The sequence below is a fragment of the Phascolarctos cinereus genome, unplaced genomic scaffold, assembly GCF_003287225.1.
Source record: "Phascolarctos cinereus isolate Bilbo 61053 unplaced genomic scaffold, phaCin_HiC Scaffold_2;HRSCAF=192, whole genome shotgun sequence".
NCBI classification, from domain to species: domain Eukaryota; kingdom Metazoa; phylum Chordata; class Mammalia; order Diprotodontia; family Phascolarctidae; genus Phascolarctos; species Phascolarctos cinereus.
Genome location: NW_027555625.1, coordinates 320,634,751 through 320,661,569, shown reverse-complemented (window position 1 = coordinate 320,661,569; position 26,819 = coordinate 320,634,751). Strand labels below are relative to the sequence as shown.

The 26,819-nt window shown below is 40.5% G+C and overlaps 1 long non-coding RNA gene across 11 annotated transcripts in view; it reads right to left on the bottom strand.

The window, feature by feature from the left end:
* LOC110211471 (uncharacterized) overlaps positions 1-18,737 on the bottom strand; it is a 74,168-nt gene extending 55,431 nt beyond the window's left edge. For 7 of the 11 annotated variants that reach the window (XR_013484802.1, XR_013484803.1, XR_013484804.1 and 4 more), the window contains exons 1-2: positions 18,050-18,737; positions 12,988-13,167 (exon numbers count right to left, since the gene is read on the bottom strand). This is a non-coding gene — a long non-coding RNA (uncharacterized LOC110211471). The remainder of the gene's footprint in view (positions 1-12,987; positions 13,168-18,049) is intronic. The other 4 variants (XR_013484798.1, XR_013484801.1, XR_002325405.2 and 1 more) reach the window with 3 other exon arrangements.
* Between the last annotated feature and the right edge of the window lie 8,082 nt (positions 18,738-26,819).

The following is a 26,819-nucleotide window of genomic DNA, read 5'->3' as shown; positions in this document are numbered from 1 at the left end:
GTGAAATTCTAGCTCCTATTTTTATTAAGGGGATAGTTAGTGAATGTCCAGAAGAGGCAATGGTAATAAAGTCCAGAAAAAAATCTGAAAATGAAATCTTATCTTCATCAAGGTTAGGTCATGCTAGCCTAGGAGTTCTTAATCTGAAATTTGTGAACTTTTAAAAACATAAATTCTGATAACCAAATATTAGTGTAATTGATATCCTTTGCAATGCTGTGTATTTTAATTTTATCCACTTAAAAACATTATTCTGAGTCCATAGGCTTTATCAGACTGCCAAAGCAGTCCAAAGGCAGAAAAGGTTAAAAAAACTCTGGCCTTTTCCCATTTTTTTGTCATTTTATAATATAATTTTGGATCTGGTATGGCTGGGCTACTATTTAACATTTTTATCAATATCTTGGATAAAAGAGTAGATGATAAAGGTAACAACAACAGCAATAATGATAGCTAGCATTTATATAGTGCATTAAGGTTTGCAGAGCACTTTACAACTATTATCTCATTTTATCATTACAATAACCCTGCAAGGTAAGTGCTATTTTTATTGCCATTTTACAGATGAGGAAACTGAGGCAGATAGCAGTTAAACAACCTACCCAGGATCACACAGCTAGTAAATATCTGAGTCCTGATTTGAACTCAGGTCTTCCTGAATCTAGTATAGAGCTTTATCTACTGTGCTACCTGGCTGCCTAGTTATTAAATTTGCAGATGGCATAAAGTTAAGAAAAATAGTTGACATGTTGAAGCACATATCTGATACATATCAGACCTCAATCTGATACAATGTATTTATAGCAATAAGTGTAAAGTTTTACAAGGCCACTCAAAAAATCTTCACAAGCACAGGATAGGTTTGATAGCAGCTCCTCTGAAAATATCAGGAGTTTTATTTTACTTCTAGCTCAATATGAATCAGTAGCATTTCACGCCATTGCCCCAAACCCCAAAATAAATAAACAAACAACAAAAACAATAAAAAATTAATTTGAACAGAGGCAGGATTATGAGAGAGCATTATGAAAAATTGTACCCAGAACAAAACTCAGCCTGGGGAGGATGAGCTTCCTTACACTTAGAGAGTGTGTGAATGTGTAGATTTCTCTTCATTTAGATTTTGACCTAGCTCTTCCTCTTTTAGGCCACGTCCTGTACTACCTATCCATCTGTAGATGGGAGATGAGTCCTTTTTGGAGCCCACTTCCTCACTACTCCATCAGTGGAGTGGCCTCTGATACCCCTTCCAACTCTGAGTTTCAGTGATTCTGTGACAAAGCAGCTACAGGCCAGAGAAGTCAAACTTGTCTCTCCCCTTCCATTGCCCTGATCCCGAGGGATAATCCCCAAGAGCCTATGGTACCTGTGGCAGCACGATGTAGTAGAGAGAGCCCTGAGCTGGAGTCAGGACCCACCCCCTCCACATTCTACTCCTGAGTCTGTTACTTATTCAGGGTCTGTCCTTCTTGGTCAAGGTTCTTCTGCTCTCTGGGTCTCAGTTTCCTCCTCTATAAAAGATTTGGGTTCTGTGGTCTTGTAAGGCCTTTCCAGGTCTCATGTTCTATGATTCTATGACTGATGTCCCTTCTAACTCAGTTTCTGTGGTTCTATGATTTAACTTTCAGTCTTGAGCCTGGAAGGGATAAGAGTAGGGAGGTGCTGGAGACAGTTCATACCATCAGCATTTATACTTAGCTATCAGCACACTCCACAAGTCAGTGATAGGTTTTTTATTTTGTTCATTGTCTAGACATATTGTCTAAACATTGTCTAGCCGCATCTTCATGAGTTCAAATCTGGCCTCAGACACTTACTAGCTGTGCAACCCTGGGCAAGTCTCTTAACCCTGTTTGCCTCAGTTTCCTTATCTGTAAAATGAGCTGGAGAAGGAAATGACAAACCACTCCAGTATAATTGCCAAGAAAACCCCAAATGGAGTCACAAAGAGTCAGACGTGACTGAAATGACTGAAGTGTTACAACAACACTTAGCTTAGTGCCTGGAACATAGAACGTGCTTAATAAATGCTTGTTTCTTTCTTTAAAAAAAAAGTGATGAAGAAAATGTTAATAATGCTAATTAAAATCAAAAGAGTGTCTTGCATACATTTTCCCCCCCTTGAAAGCCAGTTGTTGAACATTTACCAGCATCCCCCTGGATAAGGCACAGACATAATATCTATGATACACAATATTACATGGTAAGTACATTCCAAAGGTTAAAATAAAGTGGCCTCTGTGGTCTGTAGGAGGCAACCTTTCAGTTCAGTGTTAGAGAGTGGATAGGAATTCAGCAGTTGAACAGGCGTTCTGTCCTCTGGTTTGAGGGCCTTCACTCAGGAGTCTACGGAGGAGGGGAGACAGGACACAGCAGCTGCTGTCCTTGGTATCCAGCATTGACCTTCATTCCTCCAGAGCCAGTGTGCATGCCTGTAGGCTGCCATGGCCTGAAGCCCTGGGGAGACAATGCTGCAGAGGGCAGAGCTGCAGAAGGGAGGTGACAGAGCCCAGAGGCACTGGTAAGCTATATTGGCCTACCAAACTTGGGCACTAGGATGTGAGGAGGCTGGAGAACTGGAAGCTATGTGAGGCACAGCTGGAAGGCTGAGATTTAGGGAAGGACTGGGAATAGTTCAGGCTTCTGGGTTCAGGGTTTCCAAGGAAATGGCTCAATTTTCAGGGAAATAGAATCTTAAGTAGACAGCATTAACCCTTAAACAATGGCCAAATATTAAGCAATTATGACATCTTTTACCTCCAAGAAATCTTCCCTTGACATGCATCCTTGGAAGGGAGGACTTAATTTTCTCCTTTACCTGTCTTTACAACTGCTACCCAGTTCTGCTAAATAGTTTTCTGACCCTCCCCAGGGGTGACAGATGAACTCATACCGGAGACATTCTTAGACTACCTGACTTGAGTAGATGGCTGAGCAATCTCATGACCGCTTGGCATCTCTGACAGTCACAGAAGAGCCATTAGTGTGTGAGGGTAGACCTGTGCTTGGGGTACACAGGCATCTGTCACCAGGCTGGCTGCAGAAGGCCTCTGCCTTTTTGGCAAGAAGCATTTTGCCTGATTAGTGACTCAATGTAGGCTGCTCAGGTTCCAATCATCCCTTCCACTCTGTGTGCTTCTGCTGGGAGAGGATTGTGAAAGCTTGCAGTGGAGGGTCTACAGGAACAGAGTTTTCCATTTATCAGTGCTCATGGGTTGTGAAATCTGCCAGCCAAGCCCAGCTGAGGATTAGTCTCTTGCCCACACTGGCACAACTATAACTGGAAGTATTTTTACTGATGGCAAAAATATCTGGGGTGACTAAGGATAAATAGAAATTATAAAATGATAGGCTCAGTGGTAAAAAAGAAAGGCTCCATATGTGTCAAAATATTTATAATAGTACTTTTTGTAGTAGTGAAGAACTGGAAACAAAGTAACTGCCCATTGACTCTAAGAAATGATGATTATCATGAATCCAGAGAAGTATGGGAAGACATAGATGAATTGATGGAGAATGAAGTAAGCCCAACAAGGAAACAATATACACAATGACTGCAAAAACAGGAAAATTATTAATCAAGTATTATTCATCAGTCAAATATTATTAATCAATCTTGGCTCCAAAGAAGAGATTTCAGAAAGTACCTGCTTCATTGCTTTGAAAAAGTGAGGGGCTATGGGTGTGGAACACTATACGTATATAATATTAGACTTTTTTCTATGTTTTAGTTAGACTTGCTGAACTATCCCCCCCCCCTCTTTTTTTGTTCTTCTTGATGTGAGATATCTCTCTGGTAGGGGGCATGCGGAGGCACATATTGGAAAATGAAGGTAAATAAGAAACAAAGCTATCACTCTTTGCAAATGATATGATGATATACTTATAGAATCCTAGAGAATCAAGTCAAAATTACTTGAAATAAATTTAACAAAGTTGCAAGATATAAAATAAACCCATATAAATCATCAGCATTTGTACATATTACTAACAAAGCCCCACAGCAAGAGATAGAAAGAAGAAATTCCATTTAAAGTAACTGTAAAGAATATAAATATTTGGTAGTCTACCTGCTAAAACAAACTCAGGGACTATATGAACACAATTACAAAACACTATCAACACAAATAAAGTCAGATCTAACTACTTGGAAAAATATCAGTTGCTCATGGGTAGGCCAAGCTAACATAATAAAAATGACAATTCTACCTAAGTTAATTTACTTATTCAGTGCCATACCAATCAAACTACCAAAAATATTTTATAGAGCTAGAAAAAATAATAACAAAATTCATCTGGAAGAACAAAAGGTCCAGAATATCAAGGGAATTAATGAAAACAAATGAAAGGAAAGGTGGCCTAGCCGTATCAGATCTTAAATTGTATTATAAAGCAGCAATCATCAAAACTACTTGGTACTGTCTAAGAAATAGAGTGGTGGATCAGTGGAACAGGTTAAGTAAGCAAGACACACTAGTCAATGACTATAGTAATCTACTGTTTGATAGACCCAAAGACTCCAGTTTCTGGGATAAGAATTCACTATTTAACAAAAAATTCTGGGAAAACTGGAAAACAGTATGGCAGAAACTAGGCACTGACCAACATCTTACAATGTATATCAAGATAAAGTCAAAATGAGTACACAATTTAGATATAAAGGCTGATACTATATGCAAACCAGGAGAGCAAGGGATAGTTTACCTGTCAGATTTATGGAGACGGGAAAAATTTATGACCAAACAAGAGATAGAGAACAGTATGAAAAGCAAAATGGATGATTTTGATTACATTAATTTGAAAGATTTTTGCACAAACAAAGCCAATGCAACCAAGATTAAAAGGAAGCAGAAAGCTGAAAAAACAATTTTTACATCCAATGTCTATGATACATGCCTCATTTCTAAAATATATAGAGAACTGAGTTGAATTTATAAGAATACAATCATTTCCCAATTGATAAATGTCAAAGAACATGAACAGGCAGTTTTCAGAGGAAGAAATTAAAGCTATCTATAGTCACATGAAAAAAATGCTCTAAATCACTATTAATTAGGGCAATGCAAATCAAAACAATTCTAGGTACCATATCACACTTATCAAATTGGCTAACATGACAAAACAGGAAAATGATAAATATTGGAGAAGATGTGGGAAAATTGAAAGGCTAATGCATTGTTGGTGGAGTTGTGAACTGACCCAACCATTCTGGAGAGCAATTTGGAACTATGCCCAAAGGGCTATCAAACTGTGATAGCCTTTGACCCAGCAATACCACTTCTAGGTCTGTATCCCATACAAATGGGAAAAGGACTCACATATATAAAAATATTTAAAACAGCTCTTTTTGTGGTGACAAAGAATTGGAAATTGAAGGGATGCTCATCAATTGAAGAATGGCTGAACAAGTTGTGGTATATGAACGTAATGGAAAGCTATTGTGCTAGAAGAAATGATGAGCAGGCAGACTTCAGAAAAACCTAGAAAGACATATAAACTGATGCTGAGTGAAGTGAGCAGAACCAGGAGAACATTTTACACAGTAACAGCCATATTATGTGTTGACTAGCTTTGATAGATTTAGCTCTTTTTGGCAATGCAACAATCTAAGACAACTCCAAAAGACCCATGACGGAAAATGCTATCCACATCCAGAGAAAGAACTAGTGGAGTCTGGTTGCAGATGGAAGTATATTATTTGCTCTCCTTTCTATTGTTGTTTTGTTTTGTTTCTTCTTTCTTGTGGTTCCTCCCATTGGTTCTAATTCTTCTTTACAACATGACCAATGTGAAAATATGTTTAATATGAATGTATATGTAGAACCTATATCAGATTGCATGCTGTCTTGGGGAAGGGGGAGGATGAGGGGGAGAAAATTTAAACTCAAAATCTTATGGAAGCGAATGTTGAAAACTTAAAATAAATAAATTCATTAAAAAAGAAAATGAAGGCAATGCAAAAACAGGAGATAGCAATTAAAAAAGTTATTAAAAAAACAATTGGGGTTGGAGCCTGAAAGCAGGTAAAATTATGCTGAGAAAAGGAGATCTAATCTTCGCTCTTGTGCTTTTGGGGGATGGTCCAGGCTCTGAGAGAGAGAGTTACCGCAATAAGGGGCTCAATGGGGGAATTTGGGGCAGTAACATTGCGCTGTTACAGAAGCCAGTGGAGGGCTACTAATTGAATGGTTACTACTGTGAGAAGGAAGCACTGCCCTGATATTGACACCCTGTGGAAAACCCTATTTATCCAATACTAGATGTAAAGGGCTTTAACAGTTAAAGGAGTTTATCCTAGAGGCAACAGGAAGCCATTGATGTTGATAGAACCACTCTGGCAGCAGGGTATAGGATGGATTGGAGCAATGAGAGAGTTGAGGTAGGAAGACCAATCAAGAAACTGTTGGAGTGATCTAGGAGAGAAGTGAGGATGGCCTGAACCAAGGCCATTGTTGTGGGCGTGGACAGAATGGGCCATATCTGAGAGATAATATGAAATGTAGAAATGGCAGGATTTGGCAAATGGATTAGTGTGTGGGGTGAAGGGATAATGAGGAGTCCAGGATAATGCTGAGATTTTTAACCTAGGAATCTGGAAAGATGGTGGTGTCTTTAACAAAAGTTAGGAAGTTTGGAAGAGGGGAAGGATTTGAGGGAAAGGATTAATGTGTCTATGGGACATCAAGTTTGAAATTTCCAGTAGGCAGAAGAGTTGTATACACACACATAGAAAACACACATACATATATGCTACATGTATACATACATTTATACATATATGAATATGCAATAGAACATGCATGTCTATACTTCCTGCTGACATATATGTACATACATATATATATATGTTTTATGTGTATATCTATATATATGTATCTATTCTTGTGTATATGTATAATTAATGTAACATACATGTATGCAAGCATAGATGCATATATGTGGATGGACACATAGAATATATATGTATGTATATGTACATATATTTTTCCTTGCATATCTGTATCTATCTCTAGCTAATTATCTGTCTGGCTATCTATCTATCTGTCATCTGCATAGAATTGATAAATAGATCCATGGGAACTGATGGGGTTACCAAGAGAGTGTAAAGAGTGAAGAAGACCTAGGATAGAGACTTGGTGAACATCCACAGTTAAGGAGGGTGATTCGGATGATAAACCAACAAAGGAAACCGAGTAAGTGGTCAGACAGGTAGGAGGAGAACCAGGAAAGTGGGAGTTTCATGAAAAACCAGAGACAAAAGAATATCTGGGAGGAAAGCATGGGCATTTGATAGTGTCAAGCTTTAGCAGAGAAGCTAAGGCAGATGATTGGGGAAAGGCCATTCTATTTGGCAATTAAGAAATCATTAGTAACTTTGGAGAGGAGTTGAGTGACGAGGTGAAAAGCCAGATTATAATGTGTTGAGGAGAAAGAATAGAAGTGGTGACAATACATATAGAACTTTTTTTTTTCAAATTTGGCTGAGAAAAAAAGGAGAGCTATATCATGATAGCTTGAAGGAGAAATAGTACAGTCTACTGAAGTTCTTTTTTTTTAAGAGTGGGGAGACTTGAGCATGGTTGAAGTCATTAGGGAAGGAACCAGTAGATATGGAGAGGGTGAAAATGAGAGAGGGAGGGAAGGAGGGAGAGAGAGAGAGAGAGAGAGAGAGAGAGAGAGAGAGAGAGAGAGAGAGAGAGAGAGAGAGAGAGAGAGAGAGAGAAAGGGAATTATTGAGCTTATAATCTATGTAATCTTCTTGAGATGATGTTATGTAGTGAATGTGCACATGGATTAGCCTTGGCAAGGAGAAAGACCACCTTCTTATCAGAGACTAGGACAAAAGTAGAGAATGAGAAATGATGGCAAGGGGTATTGAGATGAAGAAAATAGGAGAAGAAGCTCATGTTGAATGACTTCAGTTTTCTCAGTATAGTAAGAGGCAGAGTCCTCAGCTGAGAGAAAGGCAATAGAAGTTGTAAGGGGCTTGAGGAAGGAAGAAAAGGTTTGGAATATCTTCTGTGGGGAGTAAGATAGAGAATCAATTAGGAGAAAATAATTAAATAAAAGTTGGGTGAACAGTCCCTGTCCCAAATTGAGAAGTTTAGAGAGGAGGCCAACAGCTATCTCCAGGGATGGGGTAGGAGATGGGTCATAACTCCCCAAATGGTAAAGAACACTGAGAAAGCTCTCAAAATGGGACCAAAATAAAACTTATAAAAAGCAAGGCCCTGGAAGGAAAAGAATCAAGTGGAAAGATGTCATCAAAAAGATAATTACTCAAGGCCTAGGAGAGAAACTAAGTCTCCTCAAATAGGACAAAGGAAAATGATATAATTTTCCCTTGCCACTGGCCACTCCTTCTAACTTGCCTTTTAGCCCAGTACAGAATCCAGTCCAGCTCAGGGACCAGCCCATCCTGGTTCAGAGGCAACCTGACCCCTATTCAGAGCCAAGGCCAGCTTAGCCCAACCCAGAGCTCAGCTCAGCCTAGCAGAAAATTCAAACCAGCCCAGTCAGTTTCAGAGCCAATGCTAGTACAAATCAGAGCTCAGACCAATCCTGCCTAGGCAACATATGATGGGTGGAGACCAAAGAAGATTGGTTACTGGACCAGACTGGCTACTGCATCTGTGCCCTCCTCTTTTTTTCTCTTTTTGCTGAAGCTACCTAATCTTTGACTTCTTCAAAAGTCAAGTGAGGACGTTCTATCCTTCCATGAAAACACTTCACACCATTACAGGTTTTTGCCCTCTTTTCCCAGAACCAGCTTTCCCCTTATAAGTACTGCTCAAAGTTATTTTGAGGATACTACATTCTCCCTTCTATTGCCTCCCAGATAGTTATCTCTCTTAATGAAGAACATTTAAAAAGGAAAGAACAAAAAAGTCACCCAAACTAATAAGCATATTGAAAAAGTATTCCATCATTTGCAGTATTACACACTGATAGCTCCCCACATTGGCAAAGAAGTGGGAAAAAGGATTATCTTCTTGTATCTCTTCTTTGAGGCTAAGCTTGTTCATAATTATTTCCAATATTCAGTTTTGATTATTTAATGTCATTTTATCCATTTACATTGTTGTGGTTACTGTATATATGGTTTTCCTGGTTCTTCTTGCTTTACTTGGATTCAGTTCATATCATCTTTCCACACTCCTCTTTATCATATTTATTATGTCATCACAAGTCATATTCCCTAACAGTCATGCACAACAATTTGTTTAGACATTCCCTAGTCTAGGCCCTTCTTTTTTAAGCCATATTCAACTAGCATTAGTCTATGACTATGAGTGATGGAATACCACTATGTCCAAAGAATTGAGAATAAGTGTCATCCAGAGGACAGTGGAGAGGTGGGTAATGAGTGTAAGTAGGTAGTAAAATGTTGCAAACAAGGAATTAAGAAAATTTGGAGTCAAGCAATTGGAATTATGAAAGTAATGTGAAATTGATGAAGATGATGGACTGGTCATCCATTCGACTGGTATTTCCATGATGTCAAGAGAAAGCAAGCAGGATTTCCCAGCACACTGAGTGGGCCCTCTGTGGCAAATTTGTGGACAAACAAAGATGAGAGTTAGATGGGATGGACAGACATGGATGAGTTATGATCTGTGTGTTGGAGAGAGTACCTCCAACCCCCATTAATGAGTTCATAGATTAACCACAATATTTCAGTCAAGATCATTATTATTCGCCCTAATTAATCCCTAAGAGCTGTGTACGGGATGTGGGGATTCTGATGCTGGGGCTCCAGGCCATCTCTGGGGCTTGTTCCACCCTCTTATCCTGGGGGTTGCAGTGATCCAGGAAGGACAACGGGCTCAAAGGATCATTGGATTATAAATGGAGAACCAGGGAGGACCTTAGACAGCCTCAAAGCCAACTCCCTTATTTTAAAGATTAGGAACCGGAGAAGCAGAGAAGCTGAATGATTTGCTCAGGGTCATGAAGCTATTAAGTCTGTGAGGTTGGATTGAAATCCGCATATTGCTGACTTCAAGTTCAGCCCTCTATCTACTATATAAAATGATGCCTCTTGAGGCCAAATTTGCATCCAGTTATCCTGTAGGCTTCAAGCCTGTAGTACAACCCAGAGGTAACCCCCGAAGTTAATTGTGGCAGAATCTGGCCCTCCCAGGCATGTTACGCCAATACAAACGACCACCAGAGGTATTCCCCATGATCAGGCCCACTTTCGAGGGAAAAAACCCAGAGACCCCAAAGCTGTGATCTCCTGCGTTGGTCCAGGCCCTGAAAGGCAGATTTTGTTTTTCTCCTTTGGTTTGTTTCCATTGAAAATTGGCCAGAAGATCGGGAAATAGACTCCCTCTTAATTTAATGGCTCTGCTGTTGTCGATGGGCCAGGTATTAATTGTGTTAATGGTGATCATTCTGAATTCATTTGGTGTTTGTGGGGAGGCCACCTGCATGTCCATATGGTTCCCATCATTACTGAGGGGTAGGGAATGGGCCCACTAGGAGTTTGCAGAGGGGAGGTTGGGCAGGCAGTGGATGCTGGGATTCAGGAAGGGGGAGGATGCTGGTGGGACCCTGCTGAGGTCTGAAATCTTTCCAAAGAGCTCTCCACCTCCCCCCTTTTCATCCCCCCTTTCTCTTCACCATGGACACTTCTTTTCAAAATAATAATTTCAGTTGAGTGTTTGAACACCTCAGAAAATAAACAAAACTAGGCTTCATTGCTCCCACACAGTCGGGTTGCAAAGGCAACCTACTGCTTGCCTTCTAATTTTAACAGGACGACTAGCACTTCACATGCTAACTGTGCAACTCTCCAGAGGAAGCATTCAAGGCTTCCAGCAAAGCTGTGAGCTGGATTTGTGTGTGTGAGAGAATGTGTATTTGAGTATATACGTATATAAGAATTATGGGTCCATGTGCATGTGTGTGTGTGTGCTTGTACGAGAGATTTTGCATATGTGTATATGTATAAAAATCATGTCTGCATGAGTATGAATTTGTATGGTTCTATGAATGTGTGAGGATGAGTGCCTGTATGTGAGAAGTTTATGTATGAAAATGTGCTCATATGAGTTTGGGTATATGCAAATTTATGTGCATAAGTATTGTGTGCTTAGATGTGTTTACAAATGTATTTTATACATATATAAAGATGAGTGTCTATGTATGAGAACTGTGTGTAAGAGTATGTGTAGGAAAATATCTATAAGAATATCATATAAATGTGTGAATCTGTATGTGAAAGTATTTAGATGTGTATGAATATCTGACGGTGAGTAAGTTTATACATGGGTGTGAGAAAGTGTGGGAGTTTATATATGTATTTGTACTAAAGATTTATGTGTCTGTGTTAGTCTAGGAAGTCATGTACATGCAAGAGGATGTGTTTTTGTCAGCATTTGTGAGATACTGTGTGTTTATAAATGAGCCAGTGTGTGAAAATGTGTATAAGGGTGTGAGTTTGTATATAATATGTACACATACATGTATGTGCACATGTGCATATGCATGTATATATGATACCTGCCCACCTAAGCATCTTTGTGCATGTGTGGTGTAATGGGGGAAGGAGATGGAGGAAAGGGGAAATTTTGAATCAGAGGGAGACGGCCTAAGAAATGGAAGAATGACTATTTTAGGGTTTTGGTTGTGAAATCTCTAAAGTCTGATGAGGTAGGAAGGATGAATAACATGAAGCAGCAGTGTCAGAAGGGGGGAAATGGCCCTGGGGGATGGGGAAAGGAAGGGTGAGGAGAGCCTGGTAACTCTAAGGCTGGGGAAGAGCAGGATATGGACTAGAAGGGTGGTTCTGAGGCCGGCCCTGACCACAGAGTCCTCCTCACTGGCTGTGCAGATCTGTTAGATGGCCAGGTACAGCTTTTCAACCTGCTACCTTCATTTCAAACAGTAAGGATTTCCTACAGTCCCACAGGTCACAGATTATAAGTGCTATTAGAGGTCTCAGACATCACCTAATCCCAAGTCCCTCATTTTATAGAGGAATTCTTATAATTTGCAGAAAAGTTAAGAGAGTTACCGAAGGTCACAGGTTATAGAGCCAGGACCTCAAACCTAGGTTTCCTGAATGGGGTGCTCTTTCCACTAGACCACAGCTGCTCTAATTGGTTTTTGGGTTCCTCTCTAAGGACCTCTCCTGAACAGCTCTCCATTCTGTATTTAAACAACAGTGCCCCTACTCCAGATTTCTAGGGAGTATAATATAGGGATATACTGAACTTGGAGTGCTGACTTTGGTGCCATGAGATCTGACTTCACCATTAGCCCATTTCCTTCCACAAACCTGCCCTCCCGTATTCCAGTGGGACTGGTGGGGATCACTTGGCCATCTTCAATTTATTCATTTATTCAATAAATATTTACTAAGTGTCTACTATGTCCGCTGTCCTGGACTTGAAACTAGGGGAAACAAAAAGTTTAGATAAGAAATTTCTAGTTCTCATAGGGCTCACAGTCTCGTAGGTGGATAAAACAGATTTAAATACAAAACACACAATTATAGGTTAAATACATGAGGTTCCCAAAAGGTGGGTTGTGATTGATGATGGATGGAGGGACATTAAGGAGAGACTTCCTGGGGGAGGTAGTTGTCTCCTTCTAAGGAAGGGTAGGTGCAGACAGGGTAGAAATTCATTAGGTAAAAGGGGGAGAGAACATTACAGGAATAGGAAAGACATAGAAGCTGGAGGGCATAGAACAAGTTTGAAAAGTAGAGAATAGTCCATTTTGGAAGAAGCACATAGAAATCACAAAGAACAGTATCGTAAGACTGAGAAGGTGAACTGGAACTATATTATGGAGGCCTAGAAGAAGAGGTGGACAAGTTTGAATTTAAGAAGCAATAAGAATTGGAAACTGAGGGGCTACCCATGAATTGCAGAATGTCTGAACAAGTTGTGGTATATGAATGTAATGGAATACTATTGTGCTGTAAGAAATGATAAGCAGGCGGATTTCATGAAAAAAAAACTTGGAAAGACTTACATGAATATATTCTGAGTGATGTGAGCAGAACCAGGAGAACATGGCACATAGTAACAGCAACATTGTGCGAGGATCAACTGTGTTAGATTTGGCTCTTCTCAGCAATTCAATGACCCAAGACAATTCCAAAAGACTCATGGGAAAAAGGCTTTCCACATCCAAAGAAAGACCTGATGGAGTCTGAATACACATTGAAACATACTATTTTCACTTTTTTATGTTTTTTTTTTCCCTTTTGTTCAGTTTCTTCTTTTACAACATGACTAATGCGGAAATGTTTTACGTGACTGCACATGTATAACCCATATCAGATTGCTTACCGTCTTGGGGAGGAGGAGGAAAAGGAAGGAGGGAGAAAAATTTGGAACTTAAAATCTTTCAAAAAATGAATGTTGAAAACTGTCTTTACATGTGATTGGAAAAATAAAATACTATTAATTTTTTTTAAAAAAAGAAGAAATAGTAACTTTGGTTTCAGAGCCAGGATGAACATTTATGTCATTTAGGCTAATCCTTTTACTTTTCAGTTGAGTAAACTGAGGCCAAGAGAGGTGAAATAATTTGGCCAAATTCACATCAGCAGCAATAGGGAGCCATGGAAGATTTCTGAGTGTAGAGATTGTTCTGCTAGCAATATAAAAGGCAGATTGAATCAGAGAACAATAGTGAATTGACAGCCCCAAACCATTGAGGGACTGAAAAAAATGAGGAGAATATGCTTGGAAAGTAGCTTCAGAAAAAATAATGACATTGCTTAGAAAACAGAATGTCTTTGACCTTGAAGAGATCTTTTGCTGTGAATTTTCATGGGATCTCAGGAGACAGAGGAGACTTCCAAAAGCCACACAGACAGCAGGATATCTTGAGCAAATCCCTGCCCCACCTTTCTTCTTTGCTGCTATCATGGCCCAGGCAAAAAGAAACCACTATTTTTTTTTTTTGTGGGGGGAAATCAATCATTCCTCAGAACCTTTTTTCTTCAAAAGGAAAGAGGATAGTGATCTTAGGCTCAGCTTAAGTCCATGCCTCGACCTCTCACTGTTGTCTAAGGTAGGAGTCCCAGTGAGTCTCATCAATTCATGGGATTACATATTTAGACCCAAGAGGTCATCTTGGCCAACCCTCTCATTTTACATGTGAACCAACTGATGTCCAGAGAAGGGACATGATTTGCCCAAAGCCACCCAGTTAATGAATGGAGGAGCTGGAATTTGAACCCAGACCATGGTATCATAGGATCATAGATCTTTAGTCAGAAAATATTTCAGAGGCCATCCTGTCTAACCCCCACATTTTAGGTTGAGGAAATTGAGGCCCAGGGAGGTAAAATGATTTGCCTAAGGTCACGCAGACAGTAAACAGCAAGGGTGAGAGTTCGATCCAGGTCCTCTGATTCCCAATCCATTACTCTTTTCTAGATGAGTGGAGGCAGTTAGGTGGCTCAGTGGATAGAGCATTGGGGTCCAAATCTGGTCTCAGACATTTATTCAAGCTGTGCGATCAAGTCGTTTAGCTGTTATCCGCTTTCAACTGTAAAATGAGGCTAATGATAACACCTACCTCCCAAGGTTGTTGTGAGGATCAAATGATGTATGTGTAAAGTGCTCAGCACAGAACCTGCACATAGTAGAAACTTAATGCTTGCTTGTTTGCTTGCTTGCTTTGTTCCTACCTCCCTTCCTTTCCTCTTTCCCTCATTCCCTCCTTCCTTCTTTCCTTCCTTCCTTCCTTTCGTTCTTCATTCCACCCTTCCTTCCTTCCTTCCCACCACTTCATGCTGTAATTCTTTTATCCTCTAATCCAGGACCATCACAAGATGATGGAAAGATCAGGAGACCTTGGTTCTTAGGCCAGGCTCTGACATCAAGTTGCAGCGTGCCTTTAATGAAGCCATATCTCCTGGTGTGTCCATTGCTGGTCTGTATATTTCCTCTCTGACCTACGAGAGCCCTTGCAGCTCTGCTCTGACACTCTACCATCCAATTCTCCTTTCCCCAAGTCAAATCGACCTTCCTTCCAATTAGCTTGAATTAGTGAAAATTTCCTCATATTCCTTCCCATGGGGCTTGTATTTCATTTCCTAAATGATTCAGTACATACCAATAAGGGTAGTGGAGGAACCTGGCAAAAGTATGCTTAAAAATCTACTAATTCTGTGTTTTTTTTCAAAGTACAAAATATTGTGTCCGTGTGTGCTGATGTCACTGTGCTATTGAGTGTTCATTCTCTGTTCTGAACCACTTCGATGGGGGGGGGGAGGGAATTGGAGCAATTCCTACACCGTGGTGGTGCAGTGGGAAGAGGAGTAGACTCAGACTCAGAGGACCTGGTTTGCGTCACTGGTCTGCTCTCTGTGACCTGCATCGCCATAGGGAACTCACCTGACCTATCTAGGCCTCGGTTTTCTCAACTGGCAAACATCCTCCAAGGCTCTTTCCCTCTTTACATCTATGATGCTATGATCTCTTCGTTCCATCTGAGGCTTGTGCTATTCAGTCCTCTTTACCAGTTCACTTTTCATATGTTAGTTAGCAGGGCAGGGCACATCACTGTTGCCCTTTCTATCCCCAGACAGACTCCCTCCTTCCGTGCTCAGCCTGACCTCAGTGTTCTCAACACTCTCTTTGGGAGACAGGGCTCCTTTCACCCACCTCCTCTTAACCTCTCCTCTTCCCAGGCTAGAGATGAAGCCACAGGCACTGTTGTTGTCACATGAGAGGGGAAAAGTTGGAAACAACTTCTTTGGAGAGAAGAGACATAGGGGTGGCCTCACTGAATAGACACACACAGATGCACACACAACCCCAAATCCAGCTTGACACCACAGAGAAGAGGAACTCACTGGCAGAACCCAATTCTGGCCCCCAAAAAGCCTACCCATGTTTGGCACTGGGGAGAATTCGCCAGAAATGGGCAGCTGATCCTTCCATTAGGACAACCATGAAGCCACCAGTATGAGTTAATTTATCTTGTCATTTCTTCATCTATTTAACTCTTCTAGCTTCTGTAGCAAAGACAGCCATGGACATTGCAACTTAAGTGACTGAGCTGGCTACATATTCCCTCTTGATGCCTAGAGGGCCATAAGGAAGCTGAGAAAGCTCACAAAAATCACTTACATTTATAATATGCAAACAGGTTTGCACAGCATTTTACTCCATTATCTAATTTGCTCTCTACCACAATCTCATCCCCATTTTTACAGTTTAGGAAACTGAGGCTCATAGAGGTTAAATGACTTGGCCATGGTCACATGGGCTAGTCAGTGTCTAAGGCAGGATTCAAACTAAGATCTGGAACATAGTAAATTCTTATTACCAGCATTCACTCTGGCTGTCTCTCATGCCTGGAAACTTTCCTTTCTTCACCCTGACTACTGACCTCCTTGGCCTCCTTTAAGTCCCAAGTAAAACCCCACCTTGGACAGGCTTCCCTAACCCCACTTAATTCCAGTGTTCTCCTTCTTTTAATTACTTCTCATTTATCTTGTATAGGCATATTTTGTTTCATTGAGCTTTGCTTTATTGTGCTTAGCAGATTTTTTAAAAATACAAATCAATACAATTTTTTAAAAATGTAAATTGAAGGTTTGTGGCAACCTTTTGTTGAACAAGTCTGTGGGCACCATTTTTCCAACAGCACGTGCTCACAGCTCGTCTCTGTGTTACATTTTTGTAATTCTCATATTTCAGGCTTTTTCAATATTATTATGTCTGTTATGGTAACCTGTGATCAGTGATCTTTGATGTTATTATTGTAATTGTTTTGGGGCATGTTTATACAAGACTGGCTGAACTTAATAGGTACACTTCTGATTGCTCTACCAATGGGCTGTTTTCCTTGGGCCTCCCTGTTCCCTGATACACAACAATATTAAAATTAGGCCAATTAATAGCCCTACAATGGCTTCTAAGTGTTCAAATGAAAGAAAGAGTCAACTAATGTGGCAAACTTCACTGTTGTCTTATTTTAAGAAATTGCCACGGCCACCTCAACCTTCAGCAAGTACCGCCCTGATCAGTCAGTCAGCGGCCATCAGCATCGAGGCAGGCCCTCCACCGCAAAAAGATGTTAACTTGCTGAAGACTCAGATGATAGTTAGCTTTTTTTAAACAATAAGGTATTTTAAAATTAAGGCATGTGCATTTTTTAGACACAATACTATTGCAAACTTAATAGACTACAGTTTAGTGTAAATATAACTTTTACATTCATCGGGAAATCAAAAAATTCTTGTGATTCACTTTATTGCGATATTCCCTTTACTGTGGTAGTCTGGAACCGAACCCACGTTATCTCCAAGGTATGCCTCTATATAATCTGTTTTGTATATATTTGTTCACATATTGTCTCCCTCATTAGACTGTAAGCAACTTGAGGACAGGGACTGTCTTTTGTATTTTTTTGCATCCCCAACATGTAGCACAGTGCCTGGCACACTGTAGGTACTTAATTAACATTTATTGATTGATTAAGTTGCCATTTACCATCCATTACCTCTTGCTTCCAGGTCCTGGGAGCTCTTTCTATTGTCTCATATTATGCCTCTTACCATTCTTTCACAAGCACCATAATGCCACACAATTTAGAGCTTGTAAAGGGCTTTAGAGGGTCTAATTCACTCTTGCTGATAAGAAAACTGAGGTCTATAGTGGATCGCCCAAGCAAGACTTGAACTCAGGCTTTCTGACTCTGAATCCATTGCTTTTTCTTGCTGTTGCACCGATGATGATGATGAAAATAACAGCCCATATTTATAAAGCCCCTTACGTAGCACTTTCTCACAGTATCTCTGTGCTATTATTATCCTCATTTCAAAGAGGAAGGCACCCCCAGGTCTCCTCTGGCTCTAAATCTACGATGTTATGTGGTCCAGAGAAATCAAATGATGTGCTGAAGGCCATATGAATAGGATACTATGAAGGCGGGCCTCAACCCTGAAAGGCCCACTGCACATCCCATGTTACCAGATTCTCACTTCTAGTTGATAGTCAACAAATATTGGTTAAGCACCAACTGTGCTAAGCATAAACGGAATACTCCATATTCTGAACTCTCTCACCTGGTGGTTTCTCCTTTTCAGGGATTCTTCTTCCTCTCTTACATTCCCAGAAACACCTTTTCCCACAAAGCTTTACTGGGGTGGGGAGACGTACTATGTTGCTGGCATCAGGTAGCAATGCCATCAGTCCTCAGAAGCTTCTAGTCCTGCATTCACTTTGCTCCTGACTTGCTTTCAGCAAGTCTCTTCCCCAACCAGACTTCCAGTTTTTGAGGCTGATGGAATCATTTGACTTGCCTTGTTCCTCTTTGGCAGGGAGGCTACTGTCTGAAGAAGTGGTTTTGACCTTTCTGGCTGCAGAGCTGTGGGCCTCCTGGTTGGGTGGTAGCTGAGGCCTCTGAGTACGTCTACATCAAGATGACCACAGATGACCCATCAGCCATTGCTCACTGCAGTTACCACCTTTGGGCAGCACTCATCGCTGGTAGCAACACAGATTCTTGGAGATAGAAGGGACCCTGGAGCCCATCCAGTCCAATCTGCATTGGAACAGGAATCCCCTCTGCAATCTACCCAAATCATTTAGCTTCCTGCTTGAAGAACTTTAGGGAGGAGGAACCCCACTGTCTTCTGAGGCAATTCATTCCACTTTTGTGTGGCTTTAATCATCAGGATATTTTTCCTCACATCAAATCTAAATTTGGCTTTTGGCAACTTTCACACACTGCTTTTGGTTCTGGCCTCTAGAGACAAACAGAGAAGGTTTAATTCCTCTTCTATGAGACAATCCTTTAATTACTGAAATACTTGAATATGCTCCTCCCCAAGTCTTCTCTTCTGTAGACTAACCAGCTCTAGTTCCTTAAAAAAAGTCATTCACGCTCATCTTGAAGCCCTTTACTATCCTGATTATCCTTCTCTGGACATTCTCTACTAGTTTATCCATGTCTTTCTTAAAATATGGTACCCCAAATCAAGCATAATAATCTAGACATGCTCTGACCCGGGTGAGGAAGGGGCAGATAAAATCATCTAGCTTTGTCATTTCCTTCCTACTATGTGCTTTTGAATTCATTAGTAAGACCTACCCAAGGACTTGGGTTAGCCATCCACTAAGAATACATTCTGGGCTGCCTAATTCAATTAGATTAAATTCATTTCAATTCAAGTGAATTTATTAAATGCCTACTACGCTCATGGCTTTGGGTTAATTTCCCAGATAGAATAAGATGACTGATAAAGATGGAAAATGATGAACTCTATAAGAACTTCAAGTCAAATTTTGGGGGACAGAAGGAGGCAATAAGAAATGTCAATGACCCTTGCTTAATTTTACCTCTGAAAATCTCAGGACCCTAGATCTGGAGCTGATAGGGACTCTTTGATGCCATCTGAACTAACCCCCTCATTTTACAGGTGAGGAAACTGAGGCCCAGAGCATCAAAGTGACTTCCCAAAGGATGCATCCCAAAAGATGCACAGGTAGAAATGACCATCCAAATCCTATGGTCTTTTGTTGAATCATGCTAACTCTCTTCAATAGGTCCAACACACTTCAGGTCTTCCACTAGCTTGTTTTTAATATTTTGTAGCTAGGGATGCAGGGTCTGGGGTTATCTTTCTCTTTCTATATTATTGGCCCATCTCATTTTGTGGTCATACATGTTCCTGATGAAGTCTGGCATCTCATAAGTTCTTAAATATTGGGAATCAGCAGCCCTAGGCTCAAATCTTGCCTCACACACTTAATAGTTAGGCCATCTCAAATAATTTGCTTAATCTCTTAGGGCCTCAGTTTCCTCATCTGAGAGGGATAATAATCCTCTTACCTTCTCCTTCACACAGTTGTCATGAGGAAAGTGTTTTCTAGACCTGAAGAGTTATAGAAATATGATTCTATTAATTAGGTTGCATTAAATTATTCATCTTCCTTTCACCCACGTCATCTAGCAGAGGGTGCTTGATAAAAACTTACTGAATGAATGAATCAGATGAAATTGAGTGGTGATTAGAAGAAAGTCAACTTTCAGTAAAGACTTGGGAATGGAAATGAGGTGTTAGCAAATAATGAGAATATCCCCATATATACAACTTTACTCACTCACCCTGTCCTCATTTGGATCTGAGCACATTTAGAACTCAGGCCAGTGAGAATGTGAGAGAGAGAAGGAAACTGATGGCGTGTGGAGGGGAAGAAGGAACCAGTGGTTCCTAGAGGAAGGGAGCAAGAGGTTCATTGGGGGCAGTTACCAGGATGTCTCCATTTTTCTTTGTCTCTTCTCTCCCTCTGCCCCTTCCAGCAGCAAGATATTTTGATCTTCCCTGATGTTTTTCTATTCAATTCGAAAAACATTTAGTGAACTCTTGCTATAAGGAAAGTCCTGGGCTAGGTACTTGTGGGGATAAAGGAAAATAATAAATGCAAAACAGGAACTTATGAATGAGGAAACTAAATTCAAGAGAAGTCAGGTCTCTTGCCTGAGGTCACTCTGGTAGTAATTAGTAGAGTCCAGGATACACACTTAGATCCTCTGGACTCTAATCCAAATCCAATGCTTCTTCCTCTACACAATGGTCCCTGTCCTCATGGAGTTTATAATCCATCACATATGTAATTATATATACTACACACACACACACACACACACACACACACCACACACACACAATCATAATAGTTTGGAGATTTCCCTATTGTTGCTGTATAATTTTTGTTCTGCTTCCCCGGAAATGTACCCTTCGGTATGACTCTTAAATATGCAAGCATATTATGCCAAACGCAGTGGTGGGGAAACTGGGGTACAGACAAGACAAGTAACTTGCAAGTAATGAGTCATTTTAGCAAATGCAGAAAAGATCTGCCACTATGCCTTCGGGAATCACGTGCAGTTAGGATATAGCAAGCTGACTTCTTTCGCAACCAAAGGCAAGGCTCTTAACCACAGTTCTGTTCATGGCCCTTTCATTCATGTGAGTCACATCTGCTCCTCCTCCTAACCCCCTCACTCTTCTCCTTCTCCCACCACCAAGAACCGCTGACAGTATGTGAAGAAAAAAGGGCCCTGGGGAGCAGGTACAGAGACTCTCCCGAAAGCCAACAAGACCTAAGACCCTGATTGGAATGCCCCAGAATCATGGCTGTAAGCTTTAGTCCCAACATCCAAATTTGATGTTCTATTGATTTTACCAAGGATGTTTGTAAAAGGTCCACAGGCAGACAGCAGGCAAGCAATGAGCATTAAGTGCTTACTATGTGCCAGGCACCATGTTAAGTGCTGGGAATAAAATAAATAAATAAATATACATAAATATAAATAAATAAAATAATATCATATATAAATATAACAAATATAAATAAATAAATAAAAATAAAAGCAAAAATAAAGGCAAACCCTGCCCTCAAGGAGCTTACAGTCTAACAGGGGAAGGTAACACATAAAGGGGGGGGGCATTTATAGCTTCCATAATCTAGATTTCAAGTCCCATTTAAAATTCCTCTTCCTGCAGGAAGACTTATCTGACCACTCCAGCCTTCCAGATCTCTAGCTCCTAAACTAATCTAACAACTAATTGCCTATCACTCTCCCTTTCATCTCTAGGCATTGGCTGACTGCCTTCTAGATTCCCTTTTTGTATGTTTTCTTTTTATCTTTCCAGCTGCATTGTACTCTCTGAGGAGAAGGACCATATGATGGAAAGACTGGACTTATAGACCAAAGATCTGGTTTCCAGTCAGGGCTCAGCCATCTTTCACCTGAGTGACATTGAACAATTCACTTCTTATTTCTGGGCCTGTTTTCTCCTCCTGGTGAAATGAGAGGCTTGCACTAGATCATCTCCAAGTTCCCTTCCAATTCAAAATCCTTTAATTCTGTGTCTTATTTACCTAGGGTCTTGTATAAAGCACATACTCATAAATATCTATTGGTTGGTTGATTAATCAATTGGTAAATGGGCTTTCCCTTCTTAGCTTGGTTATTTACACCCCATCATAAGATTCCTGGCTTTTTCTTAATTTTGTGGGGACCTTTATACCACATTCCATGACACTACTTGCATTTTTCCTTTGAAGTGGGAAATGAGGCTTATTTGTTATTTGCATAGACTTGTCTGTCATTCTTGGAAAGGTGGAACACTGTGAAATATTCCCTCCTCCCCTCTACCTCTTAAAATCCCTGGTTTCCTTCAAGGTTCATCTACATGAGGCTATTCCTGATCCCCTTCGATGTCAGTGCTCTTGATCTTTTTCACAAACAATTTTCTGTTTATGTTATAGCATCCCAAGAGAAAACAGGCTCCTTGAGGACAGGGACTGTTTTTTGTTATGTCTGTGCTCCTGGTGTCTTGGCTCAGTGGTTGGAGCACAGTAAGTAGGTACTTAAGAAGTACACATTGGAGATTAGATTGGATTAGATTGCCAAATTATTTCAACAGAAAGGCCTGAGACACTGGTTACACGCTGAGAGAAATGGGAATACCATCCAGACCTCTCTGCTTTATTCCCAATACACCTTTCACTAGACAATGTTAGTGAAACGGTCTAGGCCTGTCTCTCAGGCAGCATGGCCTCATGAGCAACTCCCCAAGCACTGCTTCTGTGCAGGCCTATAAATACTAATATAGCCATAAGCAATTATCTGGGTCTACAGAGCTTCTCTGAATTATAATGCACTTTCCTTCACTCTTTAGAAGATAGCAAGAACTGCTCCCCTGTGGTGGGCAGTGTTTGATATCTCCAAAGAGCTCATGAGAGCACTTTATAACATAGGAAAGAGACACACAGGGGAGACTCCATTCAACTCTGCAGACGGACATAAGTGGGGGCCAGGCTAGCTCTGACTGCCCAAGGAATACAAGTGGGAATCCTTCCAGTCTGCTGGAGAAATGTTTATTTTCTAACTTTGGAGAAAGTGCTAGCAGGAAGTCCACTGATGAAGCTCCATAGATGAAAAGAACTTAGAAACTTCCCTCCCTGGAAGCAGGGCTGATAATTTTGGCTGGTGCTGCCTGTTTGCTAAGAGTCTTTTGACTCCAGCAGATAACATGAGCAAAAGGGTCATCAGCCATTTCTGTCTTGTCCCCCAGATGTTTCACTGCCTTGGGGCCTGTGCCTCCAAGAAAACAGCTGCTCAGAACACATGTGCATTTTCCACTCAACAAACCATAAGGATGTGACAATAGAATCATAGCTTCTGAATCCTACGGCTAAAATGTCACCATAGAAAGGTGTTTCTTGGGGAAATCTTTTCATGCAGCTTTAGCACCACCACTACCCTCCTTCCCCAGTCCCTATCACTTTCTCTCTCTCTCTCTCTCTCTCTCTCTCTCTCTCTCTCTCTCTCTCTTTCTCTCTTTCTCTCTCCTTTTCTATGTCTCATTGCCTCTGTTGTTGTCTGGCTGGATGGCTTTGGTTCTGTCTCTGTGTATCTCTGTTCCTCTGTGTGTCTCTGTGTTTCTCTCTCTTAACTAAAACTTGGAGACCATCTGTAGTTCATCATTAGGCCTGCAATATTTTGTCTGTGCTGGAGAAAGAGAGAATTTTAAAAGATATGCCTTTTCAAAACTTCAAGGCATTGCAATTCTTCATTGATCCACTGTGACTTCAAGCAAATGAAAATCTGCCCTAACGTGCTTGAGGAAGAATTACAAAATTTGTGGAAAGCTGTGGAGCATAAAAGGCCTGGTTCATTGACCAAGACTCTTGCTTGAGCTCCTCAGAGGACAAAACCACAACTTTGGTTCTTGAGGAAGCCTACTCTATTTGGGTTTGGACCTTATTTTTCCTCTCATTTCAACTAGATACTGTCTAAGGCTCCTTCCAACTCTAAAATCCCATCTTCCCAAGAAATGTTACATCTTGTCAGCACAGGAGCTTTTAAACAACTAAGGAAAATAAATATTTTATTCAAGATAGTTATTAACATAATTGTTACTTCTTAGTAACAACTCACTCTCCTGCCCACCGCCATGAACCTTCCCTTATAGCAAAGAAACATACAAAATAAGATAAACCAACACACTGGGCATATATGCCAATGTATGCCTCATTCTGGGAGGCAGCTAAGTGGCTCGGTAGTTGGTAGTTAGAATTCAAATCCAGCCTCAGATACTTACTAGCTGTATGAACCTGGCCAAGTCACTTAACTTCTGTTTGCCTTAATCCATGGGAGATGGAAATGGCAAACCACTCCAGTTTCTTTGCCAAGAAAGCCCTGTAGACAGTACTGGTGTGCTATGGTCCACAGGGTCATAAAGGGTTAGACACAACTGAACAACAAATACTTCATACTGCATTGATAATTCATCACTTCTCTGATGAGAAAAGGGAGACATCTTTCTTTCATACACACACACACACACACACACACACACACACACACACATAATTAAATATTTCCCAGTTACCTGTAAAAAAAGTTTTTAACAATATCTTAAAAAAATTTTGAATTCCAAATTTTTTCCCTTCCTCTTGCTCCTCCCCCTCCTTGAGAAGGCAAGAAATTTGATATTGACTATAAATGTGAATTCATGCAAAACATATTTCTGTATTAGTCATATTTCAAAAGAAAGCACAGGCAAAAAAAACCCCAAGAAAAATAAAGAAAGTTAAAAAAAGTCTGCTTCAATCTACATTCATAATTTATCAGTTCATTCTCTGGAGGTGGATAGCATTTTTCATCATGAGTCCTATGAGATTGTCTTGGGTCATTGTCGTAATCAGAGTAGCTAAGTCTTTCAGTTGATCATCTTTACAATGTGGCTGTTACTGTGTACAATGTTCTCTTGGTTCTGCTCACTTCACTTTGCACTTGTTCACATAAGTCTTCCCAGGTTTTTCCTTTTTTTTTCTTTTTTGGCTAGGCAATGGGATTAAGGGACTTGCCCAGGGCCACACAGCTAGTAAGTGTTATGTGTCTAAGGCCAGATTTGAACTCAGGTCCTCCTGAATCCAGGGCCAGTGCTCTATCCACTGCACCACTTAGCTGCCCTCCGCCAAGGTTTTTCTGAGATAATCCTCTTTGTCATTTCTTATAGCAATAGTTTTCCATCACAATCATATACTACAATTTGTTCAGCCATTCCCCAATTGATGGACATCTCCTTCATTTCCAATTCTTTGCCATCACAAAAAGAGATGTTACAAAGATTTTTGAACATATAGGTCTTTTCCCCTTTTCTTTGATCTCTTTGAGATCTATTTCAGACAGTAGTGGTATTGCTGGGTAAAAGAGTGTGAACAGTTTTATAGTCCTTCAGGCATAATTCCAGATTGTTCTTTAGAATGGTTGGACCAGTTCACAACTCTACCAACAATGCATTAGTGTTTCAATTTTTCCACACTTCTTCCAGCATTTGTCATGGGAGAGTTCTCTCACTATCAATTCTCTGAAGTCAATTTAGGTCCCTACATTAATCAGTATCCTGAAGTTTTTTCAATACTGTTCTTCACATTATTGTGGTCACTGTATATATTGTTTTCTTGGATCTTCTTTCCCTCTTATCAGCTCATATAGGTCTTCCCAAGTTTCTCTGAATTCTTCATATTCATCATTTCTTATGGTTCAATCCTATTTCATTAAATTCACATACCACAATTTGTTTGACTGTTCCATAAACACTTGTAGAGATCAAAGTAAGAGGAGCAGCTAGGTAGCACAGTGAATAGAGCTCTGGCCTTGGAGTCAGGAGGACTTGAGTTCAAATCCAGCCTCAGACACTTAACACTTACTAGCTATATGACCCTGGGCAAGTCACTTAACCCTGATTGCCTCACCAAAAAGCAGAAAGAAAGAAAGAAAGAAAGAAAGAAAGAAAGAAAGAAAGAAAGAAAGAAAGAAAGAAAGAAAGAAAGAAAGAAAGAAAGAAAGAAAAGGAAGAAAGAAGTCAAAGTAAGAACTTAATAAATGCTTGATCTATCTAAGCATCTTCTTTGTGCCAGGAACTGTGCAAGGCAATGAGGATACAGATACAGATGTGAGATGGTCCCTGGCCTCTAGGAGCTTGCATCTCCCAACTGATAGTTTCCCATTTTCAGTCCAGGTCTTCTAGGCTTCATATAGACTTTCCTAGCTAAAAAGCAATTATCTTGGTTCTGCTTAGTACAAGCTATTTTGTGCCAGAGGAAGAATCTCAAAATATGTAATCTGGATAGTAGTTTTCCCTCTCCTCTCCTCCTGTACTCACAACCTTGGGGGAGGAGGGGAGTGTCATTGTATAGGGATCCAGACAACTGGACTCCAGTCTTGAGATACCTTTCTTTTTGAAATCCAGAGCACATATTCCCAGCATTTCTTCTTGTGGAGCAAATATTAAAAAAAAAAAAAAAAGTATTACTTAAGGCATTAGGGAAGGCAGAGAGGTCCAGGAATTAGGAATAATGAAGAAGTGGGACCTTTTTTCTGGGGCCTGATTGCAGAGCTCTCTTTCTGGATGCTTGTCACTGTCCTTTGTGATCAGGACTGATTTAGCAAGGGAAGATCAAGAGCACAGAGAGACTAGATTTAAAATTCTGAACCCCTCCAAGTCTCTTCACCTAAGTAGATATTTTACATGCACAGTCCAGAGACTTTGGGGAACCAAAGAGCCAAGAGATTTTGTGGGCTGATGTGCAGGGGACATATGTATGTTCACTACCTAGAGTTTCCCAGGTTTCTAGGGTTTTTGGCCTCGGGGCAGGGCAGAGATTTCTGTTGAGAAGCCACATAGACAGTATAGAGAAACCAGACTATGAACCATATTGGTCTCCATGCTTCTCCTGACACAGCAGGGAATAAGGGACAAGCTGTTGCCCTTGTAACTGAAGTCAGGGAAAACAGGCAGATGTCAAGGG